Raw genomic sequence first — 24026 nt, 5'->3', positions numbered from 1 at the left:
TTCAAGATTAGTTTGACACTCCAGCTTTTTTAAGATAGGGAACCATGGAGAGTGTCAGGGAAGATAAGAGAGCGGGTGTGACACACGAAAAAGGGCTGTGAGCCAGACTTGAACCCTTGATTTCACAAGCACATGGTAGAAGCTCAGCCAGCTGATTCACCGGCGCCGCCTCCTTCTACATCTCATACGTGTTTTCTCCAGTTTTTTTCCTCATCGTTCCTGAAAATCTCTCCTCTCCTCTCGCTTCTTAAAAACACTGAGTAGGAGTAAAATGCCTGAGACCACATTCTTTTTGTTTGCTCATAACTGGAAGTAGACCAGAAACAAATTCCCTCAAAAGGCAGTTTATTTACCCAAAGAAATTACTTCCATTGTTATCAGCAATTATGCAAATCCCCTAAGCCATTTCCAACATGTGGCCCCAGTTTTAAAAAAGATAAAAAAATCACAGCATTTTGTTTGAATTATAAAGATTTATGTACATGCTATCTTGTGGTTTTCCCTTTTTAACTCAAAGAAAAACATTACACTCAAACAAAGGACTCCCCTAGGGTAGATAAAGATGGCTCTGCTCTGTGTGAGCAGTACTCACTGGTCTGGACTAGGAGAGAGATGAGTATGTGTTGTATGAAATAATGTTCATCTTTAAATCTTTTTATGATTAACATCACATCTGAATTATGTGAGACCTTTTTTTGGTGACCGTCACCTTTTGTTGTAGTACATGTCAAATTTTTCCACATGTAATACATTACTCTCACAACAAGATGCCCAAGCAAATAGATTTAACCCCTTTAGCATTAAACAGACCTCTGACCCAGGACACCCCCCCCCACCACTGCCTCCCATTATCACTTATGTAAGGAGAGATTCCTGAGAATTGTTCAGACAAGGTTGTGACCCCATGTAGCTTCCCGTCAGACTCAACAAATTGCCTGTGCTGAGAGAGCCGAGGCAGCCTCCTGGGTAACCCTGCTGTTTTCCACTCGTACAGTGTGGCACAGACTGAGCTCAAATGTGCCCACAGATTGTTGGACAAATGTAAAGGAAATCAGAGACAAACATGAACATTTTTTAAATTCCTATTCGGGCTTAACCCAGCAGCTTTGTGTTTGTTGTCCTGTTTTTAATTATTTGTAAGTGAATTTCTTGGGTGTTATGATTTGTATTTGTTATTTCTAACATTTTATAAATGGGTCCAGACTTTTGAATTCGCCCACTAAACCAAGTTGACTTATTTGTCTGGCATCATGACATGAAATAGTTGTTCCATGGTTTAAAATAAAACGATCCAGTGAATGCCGGGGAGGGGCAAACGGTTAGCCAATCAGCGACTCAGACAGGACTAACACCGCTGTCAAACTGATGTCAAATACTGTCAAGCTTTGTACTGGAACCAGAGATTTAAATGCCACGTATTAAAAAAAAAAACACTAACCTTTTTATGTCACCTCTCTTCCCTTCTTTTCTTCCTACATCAAAAACAAACACTCTCTGTGGTCTCTCTTATGGGTTGAAAATCTAGCTGTTCCACTTAGTACTCCCCCTAGAGGCCTGGAAGACTTCTGTTGCATTTATTTTAGGGGATTTTGAGTTTTTGACTGTGCATTGTTTCTGTATTTGCAGTGTGTTTGTAATATATTTGTTTTGGCCTTTTTGCAGTCTGTTTTTTCTTCATTTACTGCACTTTTCCCTTTGGTTTATTTGCTTTTAGATTTTGGTATGAGTTTTTGTCAATCCAATCCATGACAAAACTCGACACTAAGAGCAAGTGATGCAGCATAAAGAGCTAGAAAGACTGCCTATGGGTGAGAGTGAGGGCAGGTGGAAGGGTCAAGCAAAACCGGACTTTCTTCCAGTAGATCAAAGTTTGTGTCTAGTGTGAAACTAAAAGTCGATGTTGTTTTAATGTAACATTAGGCACTTAACGCATGGATTGTTGCCCACTGATAACGCTCACATGATGTATTAATGTCGCATTATGTTACATAACAATATTACTTATTTTAACCCAAAACATAATCCTCTTTCAAAACCTAACCTAGATGTTTTGTTAGCTGAACTAAATTGGGACTGTTACATACATACGTAAATCATGTGTTACAGTGTGTTTCTGCTGTGAGCCACATAGATGTGCTAAAGGATGCCCACTATGTCACTCTCAGATGCTGAGGGGGATGACAAAGTGTTGGTAAATGAAGAACTAAGATTGAGAGCAGGTTATTGAAACGTGTTTGCCCCTGCTGGCCACTGTACGGGTCTGCTTGGCAGAGCATTTTCCAAATCTTTACAGTGTATTGTAAGCAATGAGTAAACTGGTATCATACAAACATAAGTTTAACACCCAGGTTAAAAATACAGGAATTTTCTTTCAACCATGCCTATTATCATGAGCATTTCACACTGTTAACACGACTGCCAACCATTTTGCAAAGCATATATTTACAGATTGATTTCCCACCTTCCAGCAGCTTACTTCTATCTCATAAGATTACAAAAATCAATGTACAAAGACTTGAAACCTGCTTTTAATGGTCAATCAATCAAAGCTAGCATTTAGTCAGCTATAGTTATACTATCATCATGCTGCAGCAGGCCTGTTCCGATCTCTCCCATTGCTTCCCATTTCTGCCTGTATATCATTGCATTTGTTTATGCATAGCTTACAACTCTCCCCTTATAGACTGGCGGGTGAGACACATTAGTTGTCTACTCTGGTCATTGTTTAGGCTTCGGTAGCTTTAGGGTTGATTCATGGTTGGGAATAAACCATGAATAAAGAGAGAAATACGAGATGTACCGTGCCTTTGCGAAGACAATAAAACATAGATAAAATAACAGGCACATAAACATTATCTCTCGCTCTACTTTGTTTCACTCCCTTGCTGCTCTGTAGCTGTGGTTTCTTGGCTGTAGTGATTATTAGTGATATTAGAGTGCAGGCTGTAGTCTGTGTAGTCTCTCGCCCCCACAGGTCAGCACAGTTCAGCCCTACAGGAAGAGGCTGTCTGTGGGAGAGTGCAGACCAAAGCCACAATCAGGTTTTTGCTTCGCCATGCTTCACCCACACTTAATGATAAAACTGTTTCTCTATCTCTGTCTTTCCTCCCATGCTTTTGTTTAGATGCATTCTCTTTTTTTCCTCGCTTTTCTCTTTCCAAATCAGATCATCACCAGGGAAAGACAGAGATTGAGATCAAACTGAGTGACACTGGCTGATAAATAAAAACAACAATTTTGTTTAAGAAGATAATAAGAAACTGATGCTGAAGTTCTACTTTCGCTATCAGCTGCTGATAAAGTGCCTCCTTCCAAAATCAATGAAAGCTGATCACATTGTGTGCACACTGCAGATGCATTGTTTCACACCTGATGGAAACGTGCATGCTCAAAAATGGGCCAGATTAAATCCCTGAAGACTGCATTTCCACCTCTATCTAGTGCAGTGAACCAACAAGGAAATAGATTTTGTTGTTTTATGGTTTATTGAGTCAAACAAAACAAGTCACAAAAATTCACACAAACTTTCATGCCCACTTACAGACAGGCCTGTGTTTTAAAGTGACAAATCCGATCCAAAACGCAAATTATTTCAGGCGCCTGAATCAAGTTTGCTATGGCATAACAGTTTCTTGAGCAAAACAAACAGTGAAAAGCACCAAAGCTGTTGTTTTGCACACTATTTGCTATAGTACAGATGCATTTTCCCTTTGCTCTTCTTTCAAGACAAGCTGCTCTGTGGCAGCTAGAATGACACATTGTCACGTTTAGTAGAATTTGTGGGTTACAGTGACTCCTCTGGGGCTCCGATGAGAGTCAGAAATGACAAACCAGGGAAATGTGACAATATGAAATATAAAGGAATGCATCTGGACAAGTCTGAATGCATATTAATCTTGGCATTCATAGGAGAAACTAGAATTAAGTCTCACTCTTGTCCACTCTTTTTGTTTCACATTTGTCTGTCTGAGCTCGCAAGTCAACAAGGAGGACTTTGTTCTATACATTCATTTCGCCTGCTTCTCATCCTCCATATTGACATAGTGACTACACCTATATGTAGAGTAGAGAAAATAGATGGACAGTGTGTAATGACTGAAGTAGTACAAGTAATATTCCTTTGGTTTTAGGGAAAAGTAAGGACAGCACACATTAGTCTGTGTATACTTTTATAATGCATTTCTCACAACTTAATGTATGCAAACCATAGACTTTAAAAATAATGGATGCGACCACCTCAACATCACTTATTGGTTTGTGGAGCATTTTGAAGTCTTGAGTTCTGCATTTTAGTCAAAACATCTTGCTTTTTTTGACAATAGTGACAACAAAAGTGACAATATTTAGCTCTGGATGTTGCAGCTTGATGCAAACATACAAAAAAGGCTCCAAGTTCTGGATCAATAAGCAGTCTTCCATAGTTAAGACTAAATATTCTTTTTGTCTCACTTTCTCGTGATTTCTATGTTTCTCATGCACACTTAAACACACATACTTGTGCACAGTGTTCACCAAAGCTCAGGTCATTGCTGCTTGAGCTGTGCAGTGAGGTGTGTGCTGTGGTCAGTTCAGTGGGCGTCTGTTTCAACGTATAAACAGTCCTTTCCCTGCCAGAGGCCTTATCAGCAACTGGCCTTCCTCAGGATGTCTGCCAGCCACACACACAAAAATTTACAGTATACACACACACACACACTCAGTGGAAAATCCTGGTCATAGCTTGATTTGCTGTTTTTTCCATCTTAAAACCGTTTTAGTAATGGATATTTGCTGTTACAGTTACAGAGGTATTTCTTGAGAGATCAGGTAAACCCTGAAAATAGTGGATTTAGTCTGGGTCCAATCTCACAGCCATTATGCATCTTGTAGATATTAGGGGAAAAAATATCCCAGAGGAACTGTCAATAGTTTTCTTTTGGATAGTGGGTTGTTTTCTTCCTGCAGTAAATGGAGAAATTCCCATTTACTGCTCAGTCCACATCTCAAATGTCAAAAGTCAAACTTCTACTCCTAACTGAATTTTTGACAAAATTTCAACATTCAGAAAGTTCTAAAGCCATGCCATATTCTTGCTTCTCCATTCCCCATTTGGGATACACAAAGTAACCCACTCTCACATACACACAGCTGAAAATTTGATCCAGGAGAGGCTGTTTTTCAAAGCCTAAATCATGTGAGGAGAACGTGCAGGCAACACTTTTTCAAAGTGTATCTCCGTGTCTGTATATGCATCTTCCTTGCAGGAATGACAAAACCAAGCAATGAAAACAAAGAAAAAATGTAGCACTAGTTCTTTTTTTTTGTCAGGGATGATAGCCAATGATATCATGTCTGTCGGTGGTGCAAGGTAAGACTAGACTATATATGGTCTTGAATGTTTAACTGCTAGAAAGAGATATTTGATACCATGTGCATATAAAAGCAATGATGTATTGCCTCAGTAATACACAACCTATGTTTCAAATATTGAAAAAATGATGCCTGTATAAATAAAATCAGTTTTACAGATGTGGTAAGCCAACATATTTGCTTGATAACGTAGATCACAAGAGGAATGTCTGTTCAAAACATATACAGTATTTAGCTTGATGAATGAGACACACTGTAAAACTATGAAAAGAATGGCAAGCCTAAACATTGATGTATTGCCACAGAGGGTTTAACTGAAATGTTATGAAGCCCCAGGCAAAACATGGTCTCATTGATGAATGATTACACATTACTAGTACTAAATGAGGACAGTTTCTAAAAGAAATGCTGAATTTGAGTAAAACTGGATTTTAATTTTTATCTCACCATGTGTGTTTTTTTCAGTTTATTAAACAGGCACTCCCTGATTATGACTTTTCATATTTTAAAAACCCAACTCATAATTTCATTTGGCAAATGGGGGTGCGCAGACAAATCAGAATGCTTGTGCTTTAGTGTATTTAGTTCATTTTGGGAATAAAACTTTTTTTTTTCCCAGAAGGCTTCAAGCTGTTGGATTTGATGTTGTTTGAAAGCTGTGAGCTTTGCCAGTAAAAACAGTTTGATTTTTTTCACACTTGCATCCACTCAGACACACTGTACATGTACACACACACACACACACACACACACACACACACACACACACACACACACACACACACACACACCGCAGGCTACACTTGCACAGATAATTGTGTGTTGCAACACTTGGCATAAATCTCAAGCTGCCAGTGAACTTGAAACTGTAACAATAGCACACCAAATTATGTTACCAGACACCGAAGGTATTTAAAATGATTAGTAGGAGTAGGAGTATTTCTTTCAGTATTATGAAAGATCAGATTAGTTGCTTTTCCAAGAAAAAGATCATTTGAAAAAAATGCAGGCAAAGTCAAAATATTTGACAACATAACCTGATTTCAGGTGAGTTGAAGAAATAGTAGGAGCAAAACTTAGGCTGATGCTGAGTGATGACGGTCCCTGGCAGTGGCCACAGCCATTTGTTATTATCACATTCTGCATATTACAAATGCATTATTTTCTTTGTACTCCCATGATTATAAAAACAGTCTGCATATGACTTGTAGTTGTTATACTGAAATGTATGTTTATGAGCTGTGGAGTGCTGCAGTTAAACATTTTTAGGTTTTCACACACAGCCAGACACATTCTAACACATGCTTTTGCAGAATCCTGGGGTGCCAGACTTTGCATAACGCTGCCTGTTGTTATTTTAACATTTTAACTGTGTTTCTGCCCACAATTGAGCAGTGAGACTGCTGATATACAGCAATACACTTCCAGAGTTAATGTTCTGTTTCAGACAAGCAACAAAAGATCTCTGCCACCAGGATTTCGGACCCTGCCATCCCCGGCCACCTGACTGTCCATACAGTGTACCCTTAGCCTTTTCCTTTCAGTTATAACCGGAGCACAGAGAAATCGGGTGGTATTAATATAGACAATATTATAGAGAAAAAAACATGTACAGATTAAATTTAGGTGGGTGGTCAACAAAATATTGGACTTTAATATGGTAGACAGTTTGTTTTCCATTTCAACCTTGTCTTTTTGTAAGGCACCACAATTGTTCCATAGTCTCAACCATGTGGTTTTTATTGTAACCATGACAGCAGAGGTCTTCTAACCTTAACTTGGTGCTTATTTGAAACCAAAACTGTGATCCTTCCCTAAACCTATATCTAATCAAACCATAGCGACAGAGTTGTCAGCTCAGAAAACATATTTATTTTCCAACGGTGATTTGTAACAGGTTTGAAAGGCGCAGAAAAATTATGCTGTCCTGTTGATGGAGGCATCGGGATGGCAACATGTGGATTCTTTAGCCTACTAAGCACACCAGGTCTAATGAGCCTGGCCACAAGACGCTCACTTGCAAGTTCTCCACAAAGGCCTCACCCCCAAAAGGGGGGCCCGATCTCCAAAGTTACTCTTTCCCAGGTTTTGTAGCTTTGATCACTCTCAGGTCAACAATTAACTTTGGCGAAAGAGCTTGTTGGATGGTCAAATGACATCTGAAACCCCCTCCTCCTACAATTTTTCAGACATTGAAATTGTGCAGACAGTGTGTATTTTTGTAATTTTCTGAATCTGACAAGTATGCTCACTTTATGCAGTGACTGACCAGCTGAGCAGAGGTGAGAAAGCACACAGGATGTGAACCCAGCTCTGTTTTCCCATTCTTTACATAAATTACTTCCATCACTGTTGGTATGTACAAACATATGCAACGCTATGAATGCCTCTGGGAAAGATGTGTGCTGTTATTCCCATATTCAAATGATTATTTCATCAGTAATGGCCAGGTTTTCACCCTGCCTTTGAGTCCAGCCATTCAGAACAACTGCAAACATTTTCTCCTTCAGGGCCCAAAAAACTCCAAGCTAACAGTCAGCCGGCCATCGGTCAATGCCGGGCCATCATGAGCGTCACCGACAGAACGTAGTGCTTGTCATGTGTCGTGCACTGTTGATCTTTGGCAGCTTTTCTTCAGATGATTTAGTATGTTGAATTGGTATCAGAGACAGTGGAGTCTATCGAAACTTGTCAAACTTGTCCCAATTAAATTATTCTTTTAGTAATTCAGTTCTTGGGCAGAAATGTGGCCGAAAATGAGTTTCCTCCGTAGGGTGGCTGGGCTCTCTCTTAGAGATAGGGTGAGAAGCTCGGTCATCCGGGAGGAGCTCGGAGTAGAGCCGCTGCTCCTCCACGTTGAGAAGAGCCAGATGAAGTGGCTCGGGCATCTAATTAGGATGCCTCCAGGACGCCTCCCTGGTGAGGTGTTCAGGACACGTCCCACCGGTAGGAGGCCCCGGGGAAGACCCAGGACACGCTGGAGAGACTATGTCTCACAGCTGGCCTGGGAACGCCTCGGGGTCCCCCGGGAAGTGCTGGACGAAGTGGCCGGGAAGAGGTTAAGTCTGGGCTTCCCTGCTTAGGCTACTGCCCCCGCGACCCGACCCCGGCTAAGCGGAAGAAAATGGATGGATGGATTGATGGCAGAAATACTTCATAATGCTATTGTACCAACAGTAAATATGCTTTGTTCTTTCAACATCAGGCTGTGTTGTTAATGTGCCAACTGGCTAACTAGCATCTTAAATCTGTCCTGCTGGTCTTCCCATTTCCCTTTTGAAAGACTGATACAGACTACTGCTATCTGCTGGCATGGTTAAATTCCTCTCATGCAGTCGCATAACGTATATGCTGGTTGGCCGCCGGCTGCAGTCTTGCTAGTTTATTCAAGTGCAACTTTTTGGCTAACTTAGATGCTGTGAGGTGATACGACAGTCGGCTTTTGTTGTCAGTAGTTCTTTGATGTTGGTTTGTTGTGTCTGGACCATAAGATGTGGCCAGAAGACATACTACAAACTACTTCATTTCAAGCCTCACCCAACCTTTAGGCATGTTGCCTTGCCTTGGGAAACCCTTCCAGGAGCTGTTTACCCAAAGGTCTCCAGGGTCATGTGGTCATGTGAATCCCTCCGCCATGATCACTTTCAGTCTAATACCCTGTGGCTGCAGGACCAAACCACCATTCAATTTCATGCTCCATATTCCCGATCTCAAGACAAAGAGATACTTTAGGCAGAATCTTACCCCACACCACTGTTTGATTCAGAGACCACTATTTTGACATTTTCATTCCTTTTAACATAAGAACAAGCAAGACGGGACAGACATTGTCTAACCTCGGCACGCAGGGAAAAAGACAAGAGAAGAGTGAGACTCTAGACATCCTCGGGGTCTGAGGTGCGATCTGATCCCTCCTGACAGGAGACGGTTCATGTGATCGGCAAGAGGGAAGCTTAACCCTCTAGGCCACATTACACCCTCTTTCAGTCCGCTGCTTTAGATGAAAGGATGTGAGCTGATTTTATGCAGAATGTTGGACACATAGGGTTAGGGGAGGATTTAGCCTCAGATGTGAACATTGTCTAAGTTTTTGTCTGACAAGAGGTTCTCTGTGCAAGTCTTAAGAAAGAAAGTAACATCTTCTTTTATCAGTTTTATAATAATGAGCAGGAAGCATTCTGAAAGCTCCTTCCAAGCTAGTGCTGAAGGACTTTATTTAATTTATGTTCCTCTTATTAAATGTGTATTGGATTCCGTTGTTACTGTACTACAGTCCTATTTATGTGCCATATGGTGTTCGCTCGATCAGCCCCACCACACACTCACAGACATCCTCACATGTTCTGTTTCCCGTACTCTTATTTAGCCATTATTACAAACGGCATCATCAAAGTAAACAAAGTAATTTATGACACAATTAAAGTGCAAATTAGCAGTTCGGCTATCAGCAGTGCGAGTGTCAACTTCTCTCCCCTCTGTCTTAATTAAAATGAACCCTGGGGCCTCAGAATCATCCATTCAGATGGGTTTTATTTAGACGCCTGGCATTGCTGCAGCTACACCATATATCTGTGTGAATATTTCATGTGCTCTGTATATCCCTGCACTCACATGGCATGTCAAGCCAAAGTGTGGAGGCTATATTTTAGTGTGCTTTGCTGCCGAGCCATTTAAGGTGGATGTTTGCTTTTAAAATGTGTTCCACACACTCTGAGAGGGGAATTGGCTTTGGTGGTCTGAGGGATCGGTGCAGGAGCAAGATAAGAGATAGGAACTATTAGCCTGGGCAGTTAGCCTATTTAAAGACTGTTAATTATTTACCTCATTTACACTACAGAGCCGAATGGTCCAGCCAGGGTTTACTCATTAGACTGCTTTCTGTTATTGAGATGAACAGAGCTAACTAGGGGGTTTACTCTTTAAATTTCACAGAGATTATACCTCAGTGAAGCTAGTTTTGATGCTTCTAAAAAGCACTTTTGATGTTGTGTGGAGCTCAACCTGGTCAAAGCTGGCCTCATGTGGCCCTGTGGCAGCACAGCGGGGAGCTAACTTAAAGTCCTCCAGTAATAATTAGACTGGTGCATGGTGGGAGTTCACTGCGGGGCAGGTCTCGTGCCTGTGGGCTAAATACACATACACATGCACATACCACAGAAACACAGCAGATGCATGAATGAACACAAGTCTGTGCACAAAAAAGTTTTAATTCACCAGGGTTCCTGCATATTTTGATTACCAAAATTTCAAAACTTGTCCAGGACTTTTCAAGGACCCATAATGCGTTTTATCTTCTTACCCCACTTGCCCAGCGTTTTTCAACCAAGCTATTTTCACACATAATTTCAGCTAGCTGACATACATAAAGGGAGAGAAGAGCGCAGGGAGAAAATTACCAAACATCTTCAGCTGCAGAAAATACATTTGCAGTTGTGTTACATTTCATGGAAGGTTATCCCCACAGAAGATTACTGTAACAATTACATTACATGCAACAAAATTCCATGACTTTCCCAAGACTTTCAATGTTTTTTACTAGGGCTGTCAGCAGGAACGCGTTAATCGCGTTAATCACGCGTTGTGATTAAGGTCCGTAATTAATGTGTTATCTTTTTAAGCGCAATAATTGGGCCGACAATTCCATCTTTAAGAGGCTGTACCAGGCTGAGTTTTAAAGCTAGAGTTAATGATACTGGTGTCATATGACCCAATGAATCCAGTGGTACTAAGAATGTCATTCTAGATTCTCAGAAAGGGGTTGAAATTCAAAAGTTAGGGTAAATTTTGGCAATGGAACAATGCGGGTGTCCCTTGACCTCTCACCTTAAGTATCTGAATGAAAATGGGTTCTGTGGGTACCCATGAGTCTCCCCTTCACAGACATGCTCACTTAGTGCCACTCCCATGAAGGTTTTTGCTGTAATTTGATTCCTAATCACTACAATCTGGTACGAATTACTGTATTCACCAATATGGACTTCAAACTGTTTTGAAATGCAAAATAATGGAATTGAAAACATTAAACATTAAAAAATGCTATTTATCACGATTAACAGCTGAAATTCTGTGATGTATCACAAAAAATAATCTAGTTTAAACTAGTTTTGACTAATTCCATGATTTTTTTTCAGGCCAGGAAAATGTGATTATGAAATTCCATGACTTTTCCAGGTTTTCCCTGATGGTGGGAACCCTGATACACACAATTACACACAGGACTGCTTTACTTCAAGTCTCCCTTGTGGTGATTTGCACTTCAGGAAATCTCTTGCTATAGACACGCATCTACAAACTACAAACTCGAAGCTGCTGCACTATCAACACAGAGAGTGGTTGTTGATTACCATGTTTGCGTGTGCGTTCTCCGATGAGCCTATTTATCTTTTAGGGTGTTATTTTTTTTTCTGGGCCAGTCGGTTGCAGTGGGCAGGCCGGTGAATCTATCATACTAAGAGAGCTAGAGAGCGTCTTTTCTTCCCTCCACCCCTCAGCACCATCTCTGCCAACACCTCCACCCCTTTCCCACCCTCCACCCTCCACCCTCCTCTTTTCATTTTTTTGTCTCTTTCCCTGCTGAGGTTAAAAGAAAGACAGGGTCAGTAGCACTCACAGAAAGAGGAAGGACACGAGGTGAGTGAAGCTGCATGGCAGGTGAGAAGCAAAACACCCTATGAGAATTCAGTTATTTTTCTGACTCATCTTCCCATTTTTTCCTTGTTTGCCCGTGTCCTCTCCTTATTTTCTTTTTTCTCTCATGAGCAATTTGCTCTCTTTATCCACCATAATTCCATTTTCTTTACCTCCCATTGCTCATCTTCTCTGAACCACCTCACCTCTCTTTTCTCACTCCCTCTTTCCCAGCCTATTTTTGCAGGGTAGAACATGGGTCACATGTTTTTGCCTGGGATGTGTGACATAGAGTGTGAAGAGACAGTGTGTGTGTGTGTGTTTGCATGAATGTGTAAGTGCATGAGAGAGAGAGAGAGGCAGCATGGTGTTTTTCTATCCGCAGAATGTTAGTACTGCTCACACAGCTTTGGCAGCTGACACAATGCGGGGGGAATAAATGGGCAGGCCAAGTCAATCAGGCAACACACATGCATGCATTCAGACGTTCACACACACACACACACACACACACACACACACACACACACACACATACATGCAACACAGTGAAATGAGTATTGAGCGACTCTGTGGCATTCAGCCAACTCTTTTTTTACCAAAGCGGTATCTGACTGCGTCTGATCTGTGTTCTCCTACATGTGTGTGTGTGTGTGTGTGTGTGTGCACGTGGTGGCGCGAGTGGAAGTCGAGCTGGGTGGCTGTCATCATGTGTAGATCAATAGAGTGTGAATTTAGAAGTGATGATTTCTTCCCAGAGTGGTCCTGCCTGCTCTGCAGACTGTGCTGCACAGCCGTCGCCTGCCTGGCTTCACACTCTGTTGGTGTCAGGCGGGCTCTTTATCACCAGGGGGTGTGTGACTGTGAGGGGGTATAAATTGTGTTTGTGTGTGCCTTCATGCAAAAATGTCTTATTTCATGTTTGCCCGACTCTGTTAGAAATTCCTGATTGCATGTGTGTGTATGTGTGTCATCTGTTTTGGCTGTGTAAGTAGAAAGCAGTAATTAATGAGCAGGGGGACCCAGATTTATTTATAATCCACGTTTCCGTGAGAGTGTTTTGATACATCAGCCAAAACTTTCTGTACATTTAAATATTTTATCCATGTTTGGTGTTTGCGTGTGTGAGTTGTTTTTACCTGTCATGGTGAGGAGAGGGGGATGTAATGTGACATGGCAGCACTGTAAGTGATCTACTTGTTTGTTGCAACGTACAGCACACCTCTCTTTCCCTTCCTTTTTCTCCCCATATCTGCCATCCTTGGCTGCACATCTTCCTCTGCCAATGTCTTGTCTATTTCTCACATTTTTTCACCACCACTTTCTCCTCTTTTTTTTCCTCTATCTCTCTGCCATCCCTTACTCTGCCACCCATCTCCAACTGTCACCGCTCATTTTATCACTTGTCACCACCCTTTTCGACCCATTTTAACATCTGCTAATGTTGACACAGGAATAGTCCAATACCCCCACATGCTAATTAGCGGTAGCAGTTACTTTACCATTCTCATTAACTTCCATGAGCGGAAGTAGCCTTAGTGCTAACGTAGCTGCAGCTAGAAGGGGTTGGCTGTGCGCTCCGATGAATAATAGATGGTGTGTCACTTCCCTTATCGCTAATGAAAGCAGGCAGCTGCTGCTTGTGCTGGAATACCATGAGGGCATGAGGAGAGCCGCCTGAGAAAGGAAGATGCTTTCACTGTGTACGGAGGGATGAAGCGATTGAGCGATAGGCTGATAAGAAAACAGTTGCAGGGAGGGCATGGCATAAGGGTTATCTGTGCTTTGACAGACGAGGCAGAAGCAGGACAAGGGTGGTGACGCTACAGTCATGTCGAAGCTAATGCAGATAAAGTTAAAATCTATTTTAGACTTCAATCTACACTATTTCTACCACCAGGAACAGCCTTTTCAAAACACTCTCCAAAATGATAAAAAAATTTAAAAGAATGTCCACTCCCCTCCAGTGATCACTCACTTTGTATTTAAAAATCGTTCCAACACTTATCCGAGGTTTTATATGACTAAGTATAAAACTGGTGATTTGATTGATGGTTTTTAATGCAGAAGTCCAGATATAGCCACCTCAGTTTGCAGGGACCACTTATGAACCACAGGTAAATCACTGTCTAAAGGCCCAGACTGGGAGATTCATTCAGATTTTAATTTCAATTATGATTTTGGCCCACAATTCTCAAAACAAAATAATGAAAGAGACTCATTGTGTTGTATTGAATTAAATATCTTTGTCATTGGAGTCTGGTTGCTTTAAGGACTGTCTGACAGCAAGATAAAGTTGTAAAAATGGTCTGAATTTAGCAAAGAGATGTTTAGTTGCTATTATTTTTAACTGGCTAAAATATATTTTGCTAATTCTTATGACATAATGTATTTAAAATTTATTTCACTTTTATTTATTTATTCTCATTTATTCCCATGTTTTCCAGGCTAATTGTATTTAATGTTAAAAGAAATTCAGTTCAAAAGAAATACCCCAGTTAGCCAAGGAATAATTGTGTTAAATAATTGTTAAATAATAGGGATATCAATTGAAATAATATTGATTATTACTTTTGCCATGATCGAGTAGTTCTAGCCCAGACACACCAGACCAACATCATAGAAATAGCGGTGAAGAAACCAACTGTTGGGTTGTCTCACGTTGCCTCTGTCTCAACTAAAAAGTTGAACATAAACATACCAAAAAAACACACGGCAAACTACAACTGATGGCCAAATAGCAAGATATGTTCTGCATCTGCGTGAGAGGAAATAACTTTCCGTACCAGCAGATGGCGCTACTTGCCATTCAAAAAGGGAAACAGGAGGACTGTCTTGACGCTAGTTGGACAGTTAGTACACTGACAAAAAAATCCAATGTTGAAAGAACGAAGCAGATTAACTGTGCATCAGTGAACAATAACATGAATCATTAGGAGTTGTTTCTGCTAGGGAACTCAATAGCTAAAGAAAAATGATCTTACCTTACATACAAGTATGTTAATATACAAGTTTGCCAATCAAAGTAATTTCATCCACCAATGAACTTTCTCTGACACCAATTCAACATGCTGAATCATCAGGAAAAAAACACCAACAAGGGCCAACAGTGTGGTGCAAAGACTAGGGTGACAGATGTTCACCTACGGCCCAATACTGACCGACGGCACACTGGTGGCTTGGTGTGTCAGAGCCTTTGTGCTCAGCCATACGACAACAAACTCACAGTGTGTCAATGGGAACCCTTGCAGCGTGTGCTCCACAACAATTTATTGAAATACAGAATAAATAATCACAGAAAGGGGCATAACGTAACTGTACTCTTTTGAGAAAAAGCAGGGCTTTTGCTTTTCATTCATTTTTATGGCAGTCTTTCACCTTTTAAGCTTCTTATTCAGCTGTAATCTGATAAACACAATTTTGACTGTTAAAGTTTATTTAATTTATCCTACAAAAGCAGCAGTGTGGTGTAATTCTGAGCAGTGATCGGTGCCCACTACAGCCTTGCTGAAAGGTTGAACATCAAGGTGCAAATTGATTTGCTGTTGACGTGTGAAGGCCTTTTGTGAACATACCTTGACATATTTAAGCCACCCCAAGTGGTCCAAATGCTGGCCGGATTTAGATGCGGTTCTATTTACACTTGGGTGTCTGTATACACAGTCGTGTGGACAAGAAATTCAGGGGATCAGGTGTATTCAGAGTACGTTCTCAAGGTTATTCTTTCAGAATACCTATCACATCAATGCAAAGCAACAGAATATTTGGCAGCAGTATAACCAGATCCTTCCATGTTGAACCAAAAGGTACATCAAAGGTCACCCTCCACATGCTTCCTGTACATTCTTTGGCATCTTTCTAAATGCAAGTGGAATCCTTGGGTCCTGCAGTGTTTGATGTCCTTACAGCTAATTTCCTTATGTGGCAGCAGAGGAAACTCGCAATTGAATAGAAAGATAGACTTAAAATGCCATCAATTTGTGCCTTTTGGTTTCTTTTTTTGTATAAGCATAGGTTCCTTTTGTTTGCCCTGAGCTTAGAAAGAAAATTCCTATTCAGTAGTCAGTAACGGAACATAGTGTTTGATGTAAGCTGAACTAAAGCAGTAATAATAGAGTTTTTCAACACATAGATGACTTTTTTTGTCTCTTTTGGGCTCTACAAATAATTGATAACCAGCAAATGACTAGAGGTAGCCAGCTTTTTACTTTTGCTTTTATTACTATTGTACTTTGAGGACAACATGTGCTTATCACACTTTGATTAAAATTAATTTTCCACTCAAAGATCGGCTCTCTAGAAAAGTATTCAGCACAGCCCATTATCTTAATTTGCAGTTCCTCATGGAAAAAGCAGCCTGAACTGACCTACAATAAAGCAGTAGTCTGCTTGCTTGAGCCCCGCAGGATAATTTTGCCACTGTTTAATGAAGCCCATAGACAGAAGTTCCCTCTCTCATTTTCTCTCTGGGGTTGTTAGCCAGATGTTGTGTAGCAAAAAGGAAACAATCTGGCCCCTTGTGAATACAGGCACTGTCATACTGGACGAGACTAGATCATACTGGATTAGGACTGGAAAGAAAAGGTCTGGATGATGAACCAGAATGAGCTACAGTGAAGAAGATTAAAGCCAAATTGGCCCAGAGGATGTATTATATTAGTACTGTTGTAATGTACTCTACATAGACAGAGATAATCTTAGACTGGAGTGAGACTGTGCTCAAATGTCTTGTAGAGCAGAGGGATTGATCTGTTCCTGCAGAGCACACACAGAATAAGTACTGAGATATCCAATAAATGTCTCCTGGTTCTGTCTGCATGATATGGACAGCAACAGCATAACCCATTTCATCTGGTTCAATCAGAAACTTTCCAGTTCCCAGTTGTCTTGTTAGTGAATTTTCTCAGCTTGCTGCTCTAAAGCATCTCCATGCTGTAGTGTGTCATTATGTAAAATTGTCATCCACACCTGCAACTCACTAGATTGAACTAATTGCACTGTCAGCTGTGGCTCTCACTCCCACTTGTATTATAAGGAATGTGTCTTTAATGGGATCCAGATGAGTACATAATGGATGATAAACATCGGATTTAATGTAACCTCCTGAAAAAAAAGGAACAGCTTTCATGATGTGACACTAAATCCTTTCAAAGAAAAGCTTTACAGAAAATTCTAAAACCTAACAGCAAAAGTACAAGAATATGTACAATGAAAAAATAATGATATAATTCTAAAGCTAGCTAAAATTAGCCACCTTAAACTACTGGTCAAACACAGCAGCTGAGGCTGAAAAATGAAGCCAATGCCAAAGTGCCAAAAACTGCAATTGTTTGACAGGCAACTTGATCTCCATAGGTAATTTGCCCCTTCATGGCAGCTGTACAGCAGGTGAATTATTAAATAACTCAACAGTTTGGCTGTCTGCCAATAATGTCCTCGGCTTCTCAGTTAGATCCACCCCTCGCTCCACCACAGTGCTAGTAACTTCTGGTTCCAAAACACCAAGATGGCATTGGCTGCAATGTAGAACTTTAGGCCTCAGAACAGGAGTCCCCAAACCAGATGGTGACATGCCAGTATTTATACATTTTCTAAATTATGTTCCCAATTTAGAGAAAAATAAATGATAAAGAAGGCTATGCTTTATGGCATAGCTACCTTGTGACTGACAAGTCCCTACCACAGCATAGTATTGCGTATCCTACACAGCTCCACCTTTTTGTCCTAATATGGCACTTTTGGCCCCAAAGAAACAAGATAGTGAAGCCCATAAATGCTAAATTTGAGTCTTCAAAAAGGTAGTCCACTTACTAAAGTGTGATGTCATGGTGGCTACATCTACTTCTTTTATACAGTGTGTACGTACACAAGACCAGTAAGGCGCTGCTGCAAAGTGCATTGAATTGAGCAATGGAGCATATTATTGCAGAGTTATTCAAGTAATACTGTGTGGTTTCCTCTTACCAAAGTTGCAAAGTTGTCTTGTTTTAATGTCTTGTTTTAATGGTATGAAATAGCACAGGACAGATTTCGGTTGTGTGCTCCTGAGCAGGTGTATAGAGGTAGGTGTAATCCATGAGATCCTATTTGCACATGCTGCTTGTTTCTGTTTACTGATACACCCCCTTCTCCCATTTAAATGTAGCTGATGAGACTGACAACCAACAACAAAACAAAAAACAAATACAGAACAACCAAAAAACTATCCACTTTACTGTAGTAATGTCAAGAGAGATGTCTAGGGTAAGGGTTAAGGTTAGAGTGTGAGGGTTAACCCAAGGTCTTGACGACAAACACAGTTGTGGTCCTGATTGGCTTTAAACAATTACTCTCCTAATTCGAATGAGGTAAGCCTGCTTAGTGAAAGCTTTTAAATCCTGTAAACTTCCCTGATTCAGTAAATGAATCCGTTAAGGATATCAAAACAAAACCAATTCACTGAAGTTAGAAACTGCTGTAAAAACAGCTACATTTTTTAATCCAGTAACTTTAAATTTAGAAATGTCCTCAAGTATCTTTAAATGTTAACAAGGCACATTTAAACACCTAAATTAGGTTGCAAAGTAATCTTTGAGTCAGGTGCCCCATGAGATGCTACCTTCCGCTGCTTTCTTGAAATTGCACCCCTGTAAGATTGTGCAGCACAAGGCATTTAACCAAAATGTTCAGTACTTTGCATATGTGTGTCTTTATCTGTGTTTGTCCCCACATGTGCTCTTACTTGTTTCTCTCAGGCTGAGACCCAGCATATTAAGTCCAACTGTTCTGCCTTCGTTCTCAAGGTAGTACATGTGTAAATAGAGATTGCCAGTCCCATGTCAGAGCTGTGATAAGGACTTGGGGACCTGTTATTGTTGCTGTCTTTTCTATTCCTCTCTCCTCTATTGCTGTTTGCAGCTCCCCACTGTTGCTTTCACGTCGCTAATGAACACTCATGTTTAGAACGGCAGCCGGTGCACAGTGCTCAAGTGTGTTCGTATGAGAGATTGTAATGCATTCATGCATACCTTTTTTATTTATTTAATGAAATGAGTACGAGACAGAAAATGACAGAATGAGAGCTGGAAGAGAGGGAAACATAACGGCAAAGCTGCTCTGCATGTCTGTGATACGAGTGTGCAGCTGCCACTCCCATCTCTGCCTCTTTTCTTACTTTCTCACCCGCTTTCTCTCTTCCAACCGCCCACCTCCTGTCCCCTGCTCGTGCTCTCCAGTCCTATTTCCTGTTGGCCTGTCTTCTGTGTAAGCCTGCTCTGTGTCACAGTATCAGACTAATTCAATCTCCAGTACACAGGCACTCCAATGTAATGACCCATGACATTCAATTAATGCTTTCCCCCCTTTTCTTGGTAGGTTGGGTCAGCAGTAATTTTCTGAGAATGTGTGTTTGTCTGGTGTGTGTGGGTTTATATATAATTTAAAAATGCTTGGCAGTCAGTGTAACCTTAACTTCTATCGTAACATGCTTGATTTGTACAAATAGCAGTTTTCCCCATTGGCTGTATGACATTTTACAATACCACATTGAGTATTTAGTTGATTCAATGGGCCTCTATTCCAAAAATACCCAAAAGAAAAACAACAACATTACTTAAGCTGAAGTTTCCATGCTGATGACATATGAAAACCCCTGGCTGTCAGTATGAGCTTATTTACTATACTCTTATTATTCCTGTCTTCCGGGCTTCACATTAACCGATGTCGTCGCCTCTCGACCAGCTGTCATAGTTATTGGATTGCTGATGAAAGATTACTGCATGTCCTTTAAGGGGTTATGTTGTGCGTGTGCGAGACTGTTCAAAAACAGTGACTCAACCAGACACACACATACATACTGTAATCACACACACATTAACACTGACAAAGAGAGTGACTAAATGGGTGCTGACACACGCAAACACAGTTTTGGACACACATGCCCGTGGCTTCCTTTTAGCCTTGTTTAGCCTGTGGCAAATACTGTCAATTTGGATTAACAAGGCCTTTATGAGCTTTTAGCTCATAGTCATTATGACTGTAATCCAGTGTGGATCATGCATCACCAAGGGCTTCCAATATTTAATCACCAGCCTAACCTGGATGATCCACTAGTTACCATGCTGCAATAACACTGCATATACAAACTTATGCCTTTGGCAGTAGATGTTTATAGAATGATAATATGGTTAATTTTATAAGGTAATCATCCATATTACCTTGCTGAATATCACCAAATGCAGCATGATTTCTCTGTTGCCCTGAGGCCTTTCATTAGTTATACAAGCATTAAAGCTAAAGTAGGTAGTTTTTGGGGCTTGTGTTGTAAAGGAGCAAGGGTGGATCTGATTGCAAGCTGAGGACACTTTCTTCAGACAGTCTGTCACTCAAGCCACCCGCCATTAAATATGCGTAAATTATGTCCTTAATAAAATGTAAATGGGTGAGTTATAAAAAATAAAATAAAAAATCATTTCCTGTACAGTTGTCATAAATGTTTAAAACAGCTACAGAGACCAAAAGCATTTTCATACAAACACGTTTATTTCTGCTGTGAAGTTAGGCTCTGATTGGCTGTTTGCATTCAGGCAGGGTGGATTCTTGCAAATGCAATTAGGAGCATTAGGAGAAGCCACAGGAACAGGATTTTATGAGACTATGTATCTCAAGACATTTTCAGCAAATAAGTTATTTTTTGTTTTATAAAAGTTACCTAGTGTAAGTTTAAGAGTGACTTCCCCCTAAACAAAGGGGGAGACTTTAAACAATCTTGACAACTGCAGTGTGGGTAAGGCTAGGACTCTTTCCAAGCTGTTCTGATTGTTACTGTGCCATTTTTTTCCCTACAGCATCATCTTTTTTGTTGCTTCGACCCCTACTTGTTACTTTCTATCATACATTTGCCAAACTCAAACCCAAACTTTCATTCATCGTTCTCCACTTATTCTCCACCCTATCTCCATTCTTTATTCTCTCCCCCCTACTTTATATCTCAGCTCCCCCTCTTTCTGTCCCTTCTCCATTCTCTCCTACTCTACCTCTGTCTCTACGTTTCGGTAATGATCTAATTAAGGAGGGTTTTGTTGCCTGCCCACTGTGTATAATTGCCAGCGGGGTCTGCCTGTACTTCACTCAGCAATTACGAGCAGCATTCTTCTGCTCCCAAATCGGCTAATTAAGCCTTAAGGACAGCGGGCCAATCGTAGTCACATTAAGCATCAGGAGGAGTCAGGAATGCCTGTGCTCCCCTCACTCCTGGGACATGCAGAAGTAGTGGATTGAAGAATGGTTGCCATGGTTGCAATCACATGGTGTCAGATCCTGTGCCGAGGCTGTCAGTCAGTTGATCTGTTTGCCTCTCGTCGATGTGTTCGTGTATATCTGTTCATCTGTAACGGAGACAACATTTGTGCTCCAGGTCACCAGCTCTTTTCATTATTAAGGCTCTATCTATAAAGACGGTACAGGGGCCAAATAGAGCTTGTTATAGTTCCTGTTTGGGCCCTGGGTGGACTGGCTGTCATTTTGATTGATTGCATTGCCAGCTTGTGTATTGCTTGCCTTGCAATATGTCTCCACTCAGCACTGTACGACACAGAGCTTACCTGCTGGCCAGGACTATGAACTACAAACTTTTCTATATTAGCAAAGAACTTTACAGTACAAGCACACATATATGCACACATATGCTCTCATCCCAAGTTGTCACATATTGCTGCTTTGTTAGCAGACTTTTGCGTTTACATATTATGCTCTAGGTATCTCCTGCATCTGCTGAGGACATTCTGGGACGCTGCAGCCAATGCTAGGATGTCATCAAAAGCACATGGTTAACTTTAGGCAACAAAAGCACATAGTTAAGATTTGGCAAGAAAAGCATACAGCAACCAACGTTGGGATGCAGCAAAAGCATGTAGATAGGATTATGCAACAAAAGCACGTTATTTGGTTTTGAAAAACACATCACAGTTTGGCCAGACTTTCATACGGGAAGTGAACACTGTCCATTTGTTGGACCCAGCCACCGCACCTCCCACCCACCCTATAGCGGTCTTACCAGGAGCATTTCAACCTGACTGCAGCCAGTGGCGTATCATAACACTGCAAAAGGCTCTGTCCAGCTGCGTTCTCAACTAACACCGCCCGTCAGCTTATCTATCAAACTGCCACAAAAGGCAACTTTTGATGTTGTTGTCTGACGCCAATATCACTGACAAAGCAAGGATATTTGACTGCTTCGTAATGAGGATGGGCAGTGGTCCCAAGCTTTAGAGTGTGGGTGACTTTTAGAGATCCAGTTTGGTACAGGTTCAGTTGAAAATTGATTCAGAAACTAGGACTGAACTGCTACAAAGAAAAGGCCAACTAGTATGTTCAGTATTTATGCATTAGACTTGTTCTTAGTGTCACAAACTTCTTGTCGGAAGATACAATGTGGAGGTGTGTGTTCCCATTCTTTAGAGACTTCAAAACAGCCATTTCAAATAGGAAAATCGCCTCTGTAGAAACAGTGTTTCCATATTCCCACTAGACCTCTATCATCTTTGAGTGTAAAAAATGTCATCAAAATAGGAGAGCAAATGACATATGACAGAGACAACACCATTAAAGCAATATGACCTGCATTGTTGCAATATTCTATCTATTTGCAGTACAATATAGCATCAGTCATAACATCAGCAGTAACTTGTAACCCAGGGGCACAATAAAATACAAGGCCTGAAAACCTGGTGTAAAAAAAAACCAACCAAATCCTCCATCAATACAACCTGTTACTATACATATACCATATATCTGCATATGGCAGACCAACTACTAAAAATAACCTCACATGTTGACGACTGAACTCCAGGATGTATTAAACCATAGCTACAGGCACTTGTGCACTAGCAGATATTTTTCTCCAGTGACACAAATCTGCATGGAACTTGCATGAATAATGTGTGCCTATTTGCTAAATAGCCTTAAAGTTGACATTTGTCCGTATGGGCTCAAGTGTTCATTTAATATGGATTTGAGCTGTGCAGCTCACTCAAATCTGGCCAAATTGCCCGGCTTTTATTAGTAGTATTGGATATTTTATTAGGAAGCTTTACATAAGCCCTTAAAAGTTCTGACTCCCCTTGCTGAATTGTTTTCCATCTCACTTAGCTCTAACTCCTTAGTAAGCTCATTGTAAAAAAGGGGCGACTGGCTCTGGTTTCTTGGCTTCTCCAAGTGGAACAAATGATACATGGTGGCACCAAATGGAACGTGTTCCCTTCTGTGGGTCTGTCCAGGGTTGTGTTGACTTTAAATGCCTCAGCAAGGCAAATCAAATTAAGTTAATGGACACAATGGAATTACCTTTCCCCTCATTGCACTATTAATATTTACTGTTACTTGGTATACCTTTTTAATGTTGTCTTCAGGAAAGTAGCTGAGCCTGCACAATAATTAAGTGCATATTTACCTCCTTTTTCTATTACATTTAAAGTCACAGCTGCATAGGAGCCAAATAATTGAAATGCCTTTCCACACCCCAGTACAACCATCTGGACTGTTAGTACTGCAGCCCTGCTGTACACGGAACTATTTGTCAGTATACAGTATAAAAATGTGCTGTTTTAACACTGTGTGATTAAAATATTGCTACATGTAAATAATATTTGGTTTATCTATATACCATTGCAAATTGCTTAAGTTAGTTTTGACAGCAGTCAGCATATTTTGTACAGTTTTTGTCCCCTGGCAATCCAGCAAAGGCCGGAGGATGGTCTTGCATAACTTATTGAATATCTTATCTCAGAGAGGCAAATATTTGCTCTCTTGTTATATGAGTTGTCTTATTTCAGTTGCTGCACTGAACCAATGAAAATATTCAGCGAATCTTTGAGAACAAGAAACTTAAACAAAAGAAACCTTCGGGCTGTTTGAGGCTGCACAATTTTTGGAACCTAATCCGCAAGGACCAGACACTGTTTTCTGATTTCACACATCTGTCATTCTACTGTAAAACATTAGAGTTGGCAGAACGTTGAATACAGTTCTGTTCAGAAGACATTGATGGATAATATTTCAGTTTCTCACACATC

At 40.7% G+C, this 24026-nt stretch overlaps 1 protein-coding gene across 3 annotated transcripts in view; it reads left to right on the top strand.

Annotated features, from left to right (window-relative positions):
* The window catches only part of kank4 (KN motif and ankyrin repeat domains 4), a 90384-nt gene that overhangs the window by 40713 nt on the left and 25645 nt on the right, over positions 1 to 24026 (top strand). The window contains exon 1 of one of the 3 annotated variants that reach the window (XM_088077532.1): positions 11895 to 12000. The exons of the other annotated variants lie outside the window; for them this stretch is intronic. The gene's annotated coding sequence lies outside the window, so the exon portion shown is untranslated. Of the gene's footprint in view, positions 1 to 11894; positions 12001 to 24026 lie in introns of those variants that run through there. 3 annotated transcript variants of the gene reach the window in all.

The sequence above is a fragment of the Plectropomus leopardus genome, chromosome 5, assembly GCF_026936395.1.
Source record: "Plectropomus leopardus strain MGB_pleo_1.0 chromosome 5, ASM2693639v1, whole genome shotgun sequence".
Classification (NCBI taxonomy): domain Eukaryota; kingdom Metazoa; phylum Chordata; class Actinopteri; order Perciformes; family Serranidae; genus Plectropomus; species Plectropomus leopardus.
This window is presented reverse-complemented; position numbering and strand designations above follow the sequence as displayed.